Below are 15188 nucleotides of genomic sequence, written 5' to 3'. Positions count from 1 at the left end.
TTTAGACATCTAGTTACCTTGTGCTGTGATGCACAACTGCTGATGCCCATTGCAGTTTCCAGGACGCTACAAAGGCACAGAGGTCAGTTTAGGGACTTTACTCACAAGTCCACAGGACAGCTTCCACCTTCCAGCTTCCTCCTGACATGGTCCAGTGAGTGGAATGGTGCCTCTGCAGACCAGATCCTTTCTGCAATCAGTTTCTACCAAAGTCCATCAAAGCCCTCAGTCCTGACATCACTGAGGCCTTTAGAGCAGCTGTACAGTTCATGTAATGCTTAAGGGCAGCAGCACCTCTGATTCTGGCAACCTCCTGGGGAGAAGGAACCCCACTCTCCAGTGTTTCAGACTATTTATCATCATTTCAGCCCCTTCTGGACACTTATTTCCAGGAATTGGCTGGAAACCTGATAAATATTCAGGATGGTCATTTTGAATCTTTCACCTCACCCTACGTTTTGGAAGCTTCTTCCAGAGGCAGGGTGAAGTAGTCAAACTCCCAGCCTGTGAAACCCTGAATGGACCAGGCCAAACCTTCGCTGCTCCCTTGATTACAGAAGGTGCCAACTAAATTTACCCAGCATCCTACACTAGGAGGGTGCTACATTTATTTATATATACTGTGTGTGGCGGCTGGTGCTCAAAATTTTTGGGGGGACCCAAACAAACTGAATAATTCTGAAAAATACTGAAAAAAAAACATCAATTGCAGCCTCACTGTGCCATCAATTGCAGCCACTGTGCCCCATAAAATGCAGACCACTGTGCCCCACAAAATGCAGCCACTGTGCCCATCAAATGCAGCCACTGTGCCCATCATATGCAGCCACTGTGCCCATCAAATGCAGCCACTGTGCCCATCAAATGCAGCCACTGTGCCCATCATATGCAGCCGCTGTGCTCATAAAATGTAGCCGCTGTGCCCACAAAATGCAGCCACTGTGCCCACAAAATGCAGCCTCTGTGCCCATTATATGCAGCCTCTGTGACCATAATAAGCAGCCTGTACCCATCATATGTTGCCTCTGGGCCCATCATATGCAGCCTCTGTGCCCATCATATGCAGCCTGTGCCCATTATATGCAGCCTCTGTGCCCATCCTATGCAGCCACTGTGCCCCATCATATGCAGCTCCTGTGCCCATCATATGCAGCCTCTGTGCCCATCATATGCAGCCTCTGTGCCCATAATATGCAGCTTCTGTGTCCATCATATGCAGTCACTGACACTCCCATTTGCCCGCTTTCTGTCTGACCGGTACTTACCCCATCCTGGTGGCGGATCAGGCAGCGGGTGACACAGCAAGCTGTGGGACATAGCGATGGCTCCTGCATCCTCTATTCTTCTCTGTCCTCCCGTGCATCTCTTCTTCCATTAGGCGTCCAATCGGAGTACCTGTGCCTTCAGCCAATCAGGTGACAGGTATTAGACCTGCGCCTCCTGATTGGCTGAGAGGTGGCTCAGTGTTATGCCGCGTACAGACGATCGGAATTTCCAACAACAAATGTTCAACGTTAGCTTTTTGTTGGAAATTCCGACCGTGTGTATGCTCCATCGGACATTTGCTGTCGGAATTTCCGACAACAACTGTTTGAGAGCTGGTTCTCAAATTTTAGGACAAAAAAACGTGTTGTCAGAAATTCCAAGCATGTGTACACAATTCTGACACACAAAATTCCATGCATGCTCTGAATCAAGTACGAGACGGAAGCACTCGGACTGGTAAAATTAGTGTTCGTAATGAAGATAGCACATTCGTCATGCTGCAAAGTTTTTCATCTTTTAATGCAGCGCATTTTCTTCTTCTTTATAATGCTAGAATAATGAAGTTGTTTTGCTGCTGATATTCACACAGAGTCCTGACAAATTGATTTCTTTATTATTTCTCGTGAGCTCCTGAATAATCTTTTATTTTATTTTTCGCCAGATCTCCAGAATAATGTTTCTTTTTTTTTTTTTTCTAGTGATCTACTTTTTTTTTTTTTTTTTTATCAAGATCTTCTGAATTTTTTTTTCTAGTGATCTCCATAATATTTTTTGTCATTTTGTGTGCCAAGTTACCACAACACCATTATTATCTTTTATTTTTTAACCTGGTTGGTGTTGGTGTCCCTTGTTAATTTCACATTTTATTTTTGAAATGTACCTGCCTACTAACAATCAAACTGTCATTTTGAAGTAAAACACATAGCCAAGGATTTTTTTTTTTAAAAATTAGAAATTTATTAGGGGTCATTCCAAAAGGCAATGCTGGAGAAACTGTTGAAATTGTCGAAGCCTTTGTACCCCAGGGAAGACATCAATTATTTGACAGGCAAAATTGGTAGCCTGAGGAGTCCATTTAATAAGGAGCACAATACGGTCCAGGACTCTGAGCGATCGGGAGCAGCAGCAGATGACATATATGTCCCGAGGCCGTGGTCTTACAACAGTCTGCTTCCTTTGCCAGACCACACCAACCCCAGGCCATCACTCTCTTGTCTTCCTTCCATGCTTCCTTCCAGGCTGTGGCTGTGGTGTTGGAGTTGTGGCAGGAGGTGGAGGAGGAGTATGGTCCAACTCACATACGTGACTTTTTTTTGTGAGTTTGCCCATGACCTCCTTATTTAGGACCTGAAATATGAGCTCCTTACTGATGAGGCATTGGCCAACCTCCATTTCCTGCATCTTACTTGTCGTCATAGATGCAAAGGCCTCTTGAACACTGGGGGTAGTTGTAAGGACCGCAGTAGCCTGCCGAATCAAACCAAGCGCTGACTCCTCCACGTTCCTCCCCATCCTGGGCCTTTTTGTTGGAAGGCGGAGGGGAGGAACCTGCAATTCGGTCAGGCTACTGGGCACGGCCACCTCCTGGCTGTCACTTTCCACAAACACCTCCTGGCTGCACTTTCCCCCGCCACCTCCTGGCTGAGACTTTCCATGGCCTCCTCCTGGCTGAGACTTTCCTGTGTATGAAAATGGGACATAGTTTATTTTTGGCCATCAATCACACACAATTTAGAGCTCATGACTGTTGCAAATTCAATGTTAACAAATAGAAAAGACTATCATTCTGACCCCAGCATTTTTCATTCTTGTCCCAATCATTTTTGGCTACTACTGTCTATTGCTATGTAAACCACTTTGTTAAATCAGAAATTAGTGATCAATAATAACATCTAGTTAACATCATTACATTTTTGATAAGAAATATGTTGAACAATGCTATACCTGGCTCAAGGTGGGCTCCTCCACATCTTCCTGGGTGGAAGAGCCAGGCTGGACTTCTGAAGCCTCATCTGAGGTGGAAGGAAGAGTGGAAGGAAGAGTGGAAGGAAGAGTGGAAGGAAGGTTTGAGAGTGATGGCCTGATTTCAGTCTGGTCTGACAAAAAACGCAGTCTAGGGAAGGGTTCCACCGCTCAGATAGGTTCAAATCCATGGAAAGGAAAGCAAGTATGAATCCTTCAAAGTAAAGAGTCCCAGGTGCTGGCTGATGCAGGATGAAGCAAGGAACGAGCCAGCTTCACCAATTCCAACAGTTGATCAAGCGCTGCCTTCCTTTTTAGTTTGTTATTATAAAAAAGGTGTTTCACCTGCCACCGACAGGGCAGCTCTCTGTATTTATCAATGAAGTTGGGGAGGAAGTCATGGTCATTGAATTTATCCATATTCTCTGCAAGACACAACACAAGACAAACCCTAATGTCAGGCTCTCATAATCTTGTCCCAATATAGGCCTCAATCTATAAGCAGTATAGGCCACTGATGCCCCAAGTTAAAATGTTACCTTCGTTAGAACGATCGGCACTTATGCTACTCCTTCCTCCACACACGTGTTACGCTTTAGTCACACTGCGCCTGCATTGAAACTCCGCCCCTGACCTTCTTTCTAGTATATTCCTCACCCCTTCCCTTTCGAAGCAGTGGGAGAGCACATGGCGGAGACAGAGCAGGTGCATGAGAGTAGCAGCAACGAGAAGTGAAGCCCAGAGCCACAAATGTCCCGATCCAGGAGATTTAAAGCCTCAAATATGTCCTTTGTTGAGATGGTGTACATCTTGAAGAGGGCCGACTATGATGGGAAATATGGACTGTACAGAAACCCAAATGTGAGAAAGGCCAAGATCAAGACTAAAGTTGTGAAAAGTCTGCAGAAGAATTTTGGGGTACGACGATCCAAGGATCAACTGGGGAAACGATGGTCAGACCTCAAATTGAGGGAGCACGATCAGTACAGAAGGATCAAGAGAGTGCTACAAAAAAGTAAGTATTTGTCGTGTGTTCTTTTATTATTATTATTATTACTTTTCTTTACTGTTGTACAGTTTAAAATGGCATTTTAACATGGCAAGTTTCAGGTATGTGGACACAGTAATCGTTCGAATAAACATCGTTCGTTCGCCCACTAATACAATGTTTTTGGCAGATGCAGGTTAACTACATTTGTTCATGCCTATTTGTATTAAAATAAGTTTGTTGTCTAGATGTGTTTGTAACTAGAATAAAATGCAAACTTGATTCAGTGTAAGGAGAGGACACTCAGCAGCCGTTTACACATCTGGACGCAGGAGCACTAGTGTGGGACACCAGAACACCCTTTTTAGGGTGCCCCACACAGGTGCTCCAGTAAAGGTAAGTATTCCAGCTTGAAGGAAGGGAAAAAATAATGTATTCAGCTTGGAACTCTGCCAAAACAGACAATTGTACGACACTTCCAAGCAATGTTTCATAATCCTATTTCTTACCTCAAATATCTGTCTGCTAAGTATAACTTTTTTTGAATTCACATGGGGAGAAAAGACTCGGGACATATGAGAACACCAGGGACCCCCAACCTCCTAAAGAAGGGGAAGTCACCACACCACAACCTGAGGATGTGGATTCCATGACGTGGTTGAAATAGTGACCACAACAGGTGAGTGTCTGGGACTACAGCTTCAGGTAATAGATGTATGCCTGCATATTTATAATACATGGTGTGTTTTATTCTTTTTAGGTGATGTGGATGTTGTGGAAGAAAAAACTAATTTCACCAGTGCAAGTGCGCACGTCCTCATCAGGGAGATCATGGTGTGCAATCGTGATTTAGAACATAAAGATAAACATCAATGATGTTCAACAAAAAATGAAGAACATCGTTGATGTTTTAGGCAGAAATCTAAAACACACAAAAATTGTACTGTTTTGATGTTGAATTTGTTATTTTAAATGCAGTTTTAAAGTATTTTAAAAGCCACATTTTGAAGATGCACACAGTGTGTCAACATGTGCTATCTGTCATCATGGGATATCAATGTATGCGTTTTGGAGGTGCAACCCCTTCCTCCCAACTCAAGTAGATGCACACAGTGTGTCAACATGTGCTATCTGTCATCACGGGATATCAATTTACGCGTTTTGGAGGTGCAACCCCTTCCTCCCAACTCAAGTAGGTGAGAGGAAGGGGCTGCACCCCCAAAACACGTCCATTGATCCCCAATGATGGGAGCTAGCACATGTTGACATTAGGCATGGGATCAGGAGTGAAATCCACATTTGACTCCCATTTGACTCCCATTTGTGTGCATCTTCAAAATTTGGCTTTTACAGGGGTGACATCACCCCATCTGATGAAGGCAAGATCAACACAGTTTTAACATACTCATGTCTGATATTGCCTTCACTTTTTCAAAGTTGAACTTTGTAAGTTCCTGAGTTGTGTATGTTATTATGGTTTTAAACATGCCTGTTTAACGAAAAAAAAGGCTATTTCTAATGTCAACCATAAAAATGTTATACACCAAAGATGTTGGTTTGTTAAAAAAACCCTTTTCTAACACACATGTGAATGTGCACGGAGTAAAATGTTTTATACTCAACAATGTGTGGCTTCTTCTTTTAATGCTCAATACCAGTTTTTGGAGTAAGTTGGTGTTTACAGTGACAGTGGGTTTTATTTACTAAAGGCAAATTCACTTTACACTACAAGAGCACTTTCAGTGCAGTTTCAGTGCACTTTCAAGACTTAGAGACTCAAAACAATTAATTCATGGTGCTGAAAAGGATGAGTATTTGTATCATTAATGCATTACATACATTAACAACAAAAACAAGGTGTGTGTGCAGCAGACCCACAACATCATAGTTAGCTGAAGAAGAGATTGTCACCTCATGTATCAAATAAATAACGTTTGCACTATTGAAGAAAATGACCAAAAAGAAAAGTTCATTGGAGAACCTAGGAGACAGCTAAAAGAAACACAAGCAGTAAATCAAATGAAATATTAGTTCAGTTTAGAAAAAAAAAATATTTTAAATGTGTTTCACACATTTGCTGGCATATCAATGGCCCCCCTACCCGCAAAGCACTCCAGATATTTTTGTCTCACTTTGTGGGTGCTTTGGGTGGGCAAGCCAGGACAGCCAGCTTCAAGTGCCGTCAGGGTTGAATGTTCAAGAAAGCTGGCCTCAGTCCCAACTGAGGCACACAGAGTTCATTTCATTTTTGTGTAGATAATTGCGCATAATGCAGCAAGCAAGCACAATATGGTTCAGTTTATATTCCGCCATGTGGATTGGTGTCAGAAATAGGCGGAACCAGCTGGCCATTATGCTGAAAGCATTCTCCACCTCTCTTCTGGCTCCGGCCAGCCAGTAGTTAAAAACCCTCTGGCCTAGGGTGAGGGTCCTCATGGGAAATGGCCTCATCAGATGTTCACCTAGCCTAAATGCTTCATCAGCGACGAACACAAATGGAAGACCAGCCACGTTGTCTTCCGCAGGTGGCAAGCCCAAGCCACCATTCTGGAGCCATCTGTAAAACTCCATCTGGGCAATGACTCCACCATCCGACATCCGGCCATTCTTCCCCACGTCCACATACAAATACTTGTATGTCGCCGACACCACCGCCAACATCACAATACTATTAAACCCCTTATAATAGTATGACCCCGAGTTGGGGGGTGGGACGATGTGGACGTGTTTCCCATCTATTGCCCCTCTGCAGTTAGAAAAGTACCACCGCTGGGCAAAGTGGGATGCCACAGTCTGCCATTCCTGTGGGTTTGAAGGAAACTGTAGAGTCAAACAAGAAAAAAAAATTTGTACTTTTGCACGTAACATTGCAAGCAGATTAGACACAAACATTCTTGGCCAACATAATTAAAACATTTATTGAAATGAGTATTTAAAGACAAAAGTATAAGGTCCACTTATCAGATTCCTCACCCCCTCTGATGGCCCATTGAGATGTTTTGGACAGGTAACCGTCTCCACTTCATTGAGAGCTGAATGCATAAATAATGTGCTGGGGTGTTAGTGAAGCATGCTGGGGTGTTAGTGAAGGCAAATATGCATGAAGGACAAAAAAAGGAGCATTAAAAGCTTCCAGCATGCATGAGGACAAAGAGGACATTCACAGCATATTACAATCATGGTAATTATGGAATGATGAAATAAATACAATACATTAGCAAACATTAAATACATAGAATGTGATGTTAAAGGAGAAAACTTACCCCAATATAGTCATTCTGCAGGACCTGAATGATGGCAGAACAGGTCTCTGGAATAATGATCCCCAGAGCCTAGGGGGAGATACCTGTCGAGAACTTGATGTCCTGCAGGCTTGCCGCATGCAGGTGTCCTTCATAATTTAAGGGGACAGCAAAGACAACAGACAGTGAAAAACGGGGTCCGTCATCCGGAGATAATTCCTGAAATCATCAGGATTATTCTCCTGGATCTCCCGCAACAAAGGCATGTGAGAGAATTGGTCACGCCAGAGCAACCAATTCTTTGTCCATGAACTCCTCTTCCCCCTGTTCATGGACTGGGCTTGGGTCAAAGTAAGAACCCCAACACCAAGCCCCATTCACAGCATGAACTCTAAGACGCGTACGTACCCGCAACATGGCTTCGAAACGGTCGGCTGGTCAGAACGAACTAATAGAATGCACTGAAAATTAGAAAGAACCTGAGAAGAACGATCTGAAAATCAGAAACGAGCGGACAAGAACGCACTGAAAAACATATACAAACTATTAAATAGAACGCACTAAAAGACAGAAACAAACTGACAACACGCACTGAAAAACAGATACGAACCCACAAGCACAAACTGAAGAGCAGTAACGATCTGAAAATCACGAGGTTGAAAAGCACGAATCGTCTCTCACCAAACTTCTACTAACACGAGATTAGCAGAAGGAGCCCAAAGGTTGACGCACTGGCTATGGAACTTCCTCTTTATAGTGCTGCCGTATGTGTTGTACGTCAGCGCGTACTTGCCACCGCCGCTGGAATTCGGGTGCCTGGCGTCCGTATAGGGGGTGGCTACAGCAGCCATGGATAGATTCATACTATGCATGAATCTATCCATTTTACATAGAGGGGTGGACAAAGGGAGCAGCGCCTGTGCGCCCTTAATGGACACACCGCCACTGTATACTGTTCAAACATTTAAGGCAGATGTCAAAATGCTGTAAAGTAAGAATGCTTTTAAAAATATACTGTATATATTTGTTTATTTTTATCAATTTACAAAATGCAAAGTGAGCGAACAGAACAAAAATCGAAATCAAATCAATATTTGGTGTGACTACCCTTTAGCTTCAAACCAGCATCAATTCTTCTCAGTTCTTGCACACAGTTTTTTTGATGGAACTCAGCAGGTAGGTTGTTCCAAACTTCTTGGAGAACGAACTACAGATTTCCTGTAAGCTGCCTCAAATCCTTCTGTGTCTTCATGTAATCCCTGACAGACTTAATGATGCTGAGATCAGGGCTCTGTTGGGGCCAAACCATTACTTCCAGAAATCCTTGTTCTTCTTTGTGCTGAAGATAGTTCTTAATGGCATTGGCTGTATGTTTGGGGTTATTGTTCTGCTGCAGAATAAATTTGGGGCCAGTCACATGCCTCCCTGATGGTATGGCATTATGGATAAGTATCTGCCTGTATTTCTTAGTATTGAGGACACCATTGATTAAGTAATGTTGAGGACCATAGAAGCAGTGGTCAAGGAAGCCTAATGCAGCAGATGAAAGACACATCTTGTTTACTTCCGTTTGACATCAGAAGATGTCTAGCAGTGCCATTAGCACAGGACTGGCGAAAACCAGTTGAACCAAGGTACACCTATCCATAGAAGCCTGGCCAAAAGTGGTCTTCATGGAAGAACTGCAGCCAAAAAGCCATACCTCTGATATGGAAACAAGGCTAAGCGACTCAACTAGGCACAAACAACATAGGAACTGGGGTGCAAAAAAAATTGCAGCAGGTGCTCTGGACTGATGAGTCAAAATTTGAAATATTTGGCTGTAGCAGGAGACACTTTGCTCAATGAAGGGCTGAAAAACGGTACAATAATGAGTGTCTGCAGGCAACAGCGAAGCAATGTGGAGGTTCCTTGCAAGTTTGGGACTGCATTTCTGCAAATGGAGTTGGAGATTTGGTCAAGAACATTGATGTCCTCAATGTTGAGAAATACAGGCAGATACTTATCCATCATGCCATACCACCAGGGAGGGAGGTGATTGGCCTTAAATTTGTTCTGCAGCAAGACAACAACCCCAAACATACAGCCAATGTCATTAAGAACTATTTTCAGCGTAGAGAAGAACAAGAAGTCCTGGCAGTGATGTTTTTGCCCCCACAGAGCCCTGATCTCGACATCATCGAGTCTATCTGGGATTACATTAAGACACAGAAGGATTTGAGGCAGCCTACATCCACAGAAGATCTGTAATACATTCTCCAAGATGCTTAAAATAATCTGCCTGCCAAATTCCTTCACAAACTGTGTATATTATGTTATTTTTTTTTAAATAAAGACTGTTTTGGTTTTACTAACATGACCCTGTGGTGATCCAAACTCCCCCAAATATCACAATATACAACTATAGAATAGGCAGAGAGACAATAGACATGTTGTCAATATTGTGAATATTATTAACTCTAATAGTATATATACAGACTATAATGAATATTATTATATATTTTATATATAATATACATTTGTTACTCTAACCAGTTGAAATGCCAGGTCATGTTTCAAAATGTAGTTTTTTTACAGTGGCTTTGTAAAAATAAACTAAAAAGTGTATCATGCTATGAAATAATGTTGTTTGCATATTGGTCAGATACATGCAGTATGCATGTCTATATTCTCGTTGAAGCCTTAAGGATAGGTTTGTAATAAGCATGCTCTTTTGAGATTTGCAGAAGTTATCTTTGTACAATGAAACATGTAAATTATTAATTGCATATAGAAATGTTGGATCACTACTAAGCAGTAGAGGTTGAAGTTGATGATATTGTAACATGGGGATCTGGCAGATGCTGGAATGCATTCAGATTTGTAATATGTATTTTATTAGTAAGTTTTTACTTGTGTGTTTTAGAGAGTTGTGTTGTGTCAGTGAGTTGGGAAAGGGTCAGCTCTGGAGTTTTGGGATTCTGGTGGTGATATCTCATTGTCACAGTTCTTCTGTAATACAAAACAAAAAAAACAAATTCAACTTAAGAATTGTGACTCCCTTGTAATTGTCATAACAGGTGAGGGTACTTCGGGAACTCAGTCAAGTAATTGCCAGACCATAGATGACAGAATTAAAATTAGACTTAGGAAACTTAATATTAATAAATCACCAGGACCAGATGGCTTGCATCCGAGGGTACTTAACTCAGTCAAGTAATTGCCAGACCATTGTTCCTAATTTTTACTGACAGTCTACTGACTGGAATGGTACCAGCTGATTGGAGAAAAGCCAATGTAGCACCAATATTTAAAAAGGGCCCAAAATACATCCCTGGGAATTACAGACCAGTTAGCCTAACATCAATAGTATGCAAGCTCTTGGAGGGGATGATAAGGGATTATATACAAGATTTTAGTAATGAGAACGGTATCATTAATCAGCATGGATTCATGAAGATTCATTCTTGCCAAACCAATCTATTAACCTTCTATGAGGAGGTGAGTTGCCATCTAGATAAAGGAAGGCCCGTAGACGTGGTGTATCTGGATTTTGCAAAAGCATTTGACACAGTTCACCATTACTGTACAAAATAAGGTCCGTTGGCATGGACCATAGGGTGAGTACATGGATTGAAAACTGGCTACAAGGGCGAGTTCAGAGGGTGGTGATAAATGGGGAGTACTCAGAATGGTCAGGGGTGGGTAGTTGGGTCCCCCAGGGTTCTGTGCTGGGACCAATCCTATTTATTTTGTTCATAAACGACCTGGAGGATGGGGTAAACAGTTCAATCTCATATTTTCGGACGATACTAAGCTAAGAAGGGTAATAACTTCTCCGCAGGATGTGGAAACCTTGCAAAAAGATCTGAACATGGCAGATCTACATGACCTCATTTACCATGGGCAACTACATGGCAAATGAGGTGTAATGTAGAAAAATTAAAAAAAATGCATTTGGGTGGCAAAAATATGAATGCAATCTATACACTGGGGGGAGAACCTCTGGAGGAATCTAGGATGGAAAAGGACCTGGGGGTCCTAGTAGATGATAGGCTCAGCAATGGCATACAATGCCAAGCTGCTGCTAACAAAGCAAACAGAATATTGCCATTCATTAAAAAGGAGATCAACTCCAGAGATAAAACGATAATTCTCCCGCTCCACAAGACTCTGGTCCGGCCACACCTAGAGTATTCTGTTCAGTTCTGGGCACCAGTCCTCAGGGAGGATGTACTGGAAATGTACAAAGAAGGGCAACAAAGCTAATAAAGGGTCTGGAGAATATTAGTTATGAGTAAAGGTTGCGGGCAAGGAACTTATTCTCTCTGGAGAAGAGACGCTTGAGAGGGGATATGATTTCAATTTACAAATACCGTACTGGTGATCCTACAATAAGGATAAAACTTTTTCGTGGAAGGGAGTTTAACAAGACACGTGGCCACTCATTAAAATTAGACGAAAAGAGGTGTAACCTTAAACTACGTAGAGCGTTCTTTACTATAAGAGCGGCAAGGATGTGGAATTCCCTTCCACAGGCGGTGGTCTCAGCGGGGAGCATCGATAGTTTCAAGGAACTATTAGATAAGCACCTGTATGACCGCAACATACAGGGATATACAATGTAATACTGCCATACAATCACACATAGGTTGGACTTGATGGACTTATTTTTCAATCTCACCTACTATGTAACTATGTAAGGTGAGCAAACCTAAAAAACTCAAGTGCGCAGAACTTTCCATGACTGTCCATGATAGATGCAGCATAATTAGCATTTTGACAATTAGGTTGGTGTGCCTCACAGAATTTGTGTACTATTATGAACAATAAAGTAACTGACAAGAGCCATCTCTACGTCTGTATTAAAAATTGGCTCCCCATTTCTTTCCTGATCCTGTTGAGGTGCTTTTTCAAAGGGCCTTTATGTCACATTGGTTTGAACAAAATACAGATACATATACAAATATGGATTTCTGTTTTTGATATGCCAGGGCTGTTTTTAATTTCAATAAATTTTTATTAGGCATTATAAGTAACACATTGACATTAGCCAGTATTTTGTTTTACAGTGATGTACAATGAGTTATAACTTACAATGCATGTATATGTAATACAAAAATAGTGCAGCACTGAAACATTGACTAAAATGCATATAACTGCTATACAAACGCATAAACGTCCCACATATATGAAATGCTGTAGAACCAAAGGATAAAAAGAACACCAGAAGTCAGGAAGAAAAATCCTCAATGGTGACCAGGGTGCTCAAGACAATCGTAAACCATGTATGATCTTATCTGTGCTTCCACCACCACAAGTACAGGCCGCTCACCTTAGTGTATGGGCCTCTGATTTAACAGAAAGGTCATACAAGCAATCCCCACTGGGGTAATCATAACATACAAATCTGTTAAATGGCTGATCCAACGATCGAAGTCCAGCTTCAGTAATGCAGCAGCAATAGGGCAAGTCTCTTATGCAGTCATGGTTCATGTAAAATCAATGAGACATACTGTATATAGTGCTCTCCGTTTTAACTAAAACCAGCTTTAATAATAATAAAATGTTACTTACAAACATAGCACTGCAAACCCAGTGCTAGGATATGAGGCCTACAGCATAAAATGCATGAATCAAGGAAGGTGGCTGTAATGACGTCACGGAACTCTTTGTCGCATCCGTATCGTCCTGTGGGCGGGACAGTGAACTCTGTGGGACCATGTAAAGTAGAGCAGATTAAAGTAACTATATCAGATCATTAGGAAATCTAGAGGTTCCAAATCGTCCTGTACTTTTTGGTTTTGTTACATAAAATGGTAGGCAATTTTTCATTAGCTTCCACAACATCTTTTGTCTACCTGTGCTATGGTCGGGACCACCGATTTCCAAGCCTTAGCCAAGGTTTGTTTACCCGCTGTGAATATAAAAGATATAGTGTACAAAGATGGTTTTAGGTTAAGCAGGGCTCCCTAAGGGTTCTCAGGAATACTGTCCCCTGAAACTGTATATGTCAGCTGATAAACCCTTGTCCAAAATTGTTTGATTCTTGGACAATTCCACAACACATGCACCAAAGTGCCAGCCATACCACAGCCGCAAAAGCCATGATCAGAGGCACCTTGCATACATTTTGCTATTTGGGAAGGTACCATAATTAGCCTCCAAGAAGAAAAAATGTATGGACCCATTCGCAATGTTGTCCCATATTTGGAACCACTGATGGGTGTTCCCCAGGTCCCTTTCCCATTGTGTAATGTAAGGCGGGAGGTCTCGCCCTATCGACTTACAAACTATTTTATCATTTCAGCTTTGAGGGCTTTGTACCCAGGCCTACATGAAGGGACTGATTGATAAAGATACCTTGGAATATCTAATCAATCCACACCCATGAACCCCCACGTTCTAGACCTTACCCAAGGTTCACAAAAATATGACTTATCCACCAGGAAGACCATTTATCTCTGGCATCAGATCACTATCCGAAAGTGCAAGTATATATGTGTATAGTTTCATTCTTCCACACGTAACGAGCCTCCCTTCCTATATCAAGGATACACATGATCTACTTAGACATGTGGAGGCTACTTCATGTCCCTTCGGGCGCCCTGCTCATTGCTGTTGATATCGAATCTCGGTATTCGAGTATTCCGCATGAGCAGGTGGAGTCCTTCTTCATGGAGGAGGATAGACATTCCTGGCCACTAAACCATTTTGTCCTGGATTTGCTCACTTTTATTTTGACGAAAAACTATTTTGTATTTATGGACCAATTGTTTTTTCAGGTACAGGGAGTAGCCATGGGCACATGTTGTGCCCCATCCTAAGCTAACTTATACCTAGAGGGATGGGAAAGAGAGGTTTTCTCAAGCAACACTTTTGTGCCCTGGCTCCCCTGTATCATGTGTTGGTTCAGATACATTGATGACCTTCTTGTCATCTAGACCGATACAGAGACAGATTTACATATATTCCTGGATTGGTTGAATGTTACTTTTACAATTACAACTGTTACAATTTGAGATTCACCCATACGGTGAGTGAGTCACAGATATCCTTTTTTGATCTTAATATTTCTATTGATCCAGAGGGATATATTCAATCAGACCTATACCGCAAGCCGAGTGCAGGCAACACTCTACTCCATGCCAGCAGCTCGCACCCGAGCTCGCTGATATGGAGTATTCTTATAATAGCGCCTGGGCAAAAACAATAGAGTCTCTATTGTATAATAGTTTATCTAAATGTAGTCTCCAAACTGTTGGCCTGGTTACTAAGTGCTCTAACCAATGAACCGCAATGGCGATTGCTGATCGCCAAAAATTGACATTTCCTCACTGAGGATCGCACTATCTCTAAATATGTAAGACATACTCCAGAATAGATTTTTAGACAAGCTACTAAATTAAGGGAACAACTCACTTCTAGCCATTATGTACAGCAGAAAGAGGTTAACTCTTTACCACGAGGCACGTACTGTTGTAAAAGTTGTCCACGTTGCCCCTGGGTGAAGGAAGGCCCGGGTATTCAATTACCCAATGGCCAATGGTATAGACCTAAAAATTTTGCAGATTGCTCTACACGAGGAGTCATATTTATTATGTATTTCCGATGTGGAATAATCTACATCGGAAAGACTAAACGCGAATTTAGACAGAATTATTGATAACATCTATTATTCAGGCGGAGGTAAGATCATCACGCCTGTTACTAGACATATAGGCCTATACCATAAATATCATACTGAATTA

This window comes from Aquarana catesbeiana, linkage group LG01 (assembly GCF_042186555.1).
Source record: "Aquarana catesbeiana isolate 2022-GZ linkage group LG01, ASM4218655v1, whole genome shotgun sequence".
NCBI classification, from domain to species: domain Eukaryota; kingdom Metazoa; phylum Chordata; class Amphibia; order Anura; family Ranidae; genus Aquarana; species Aquarana catesbeiana.
This window is presented reverse-complemented; position numbering follows the sequence as displayed.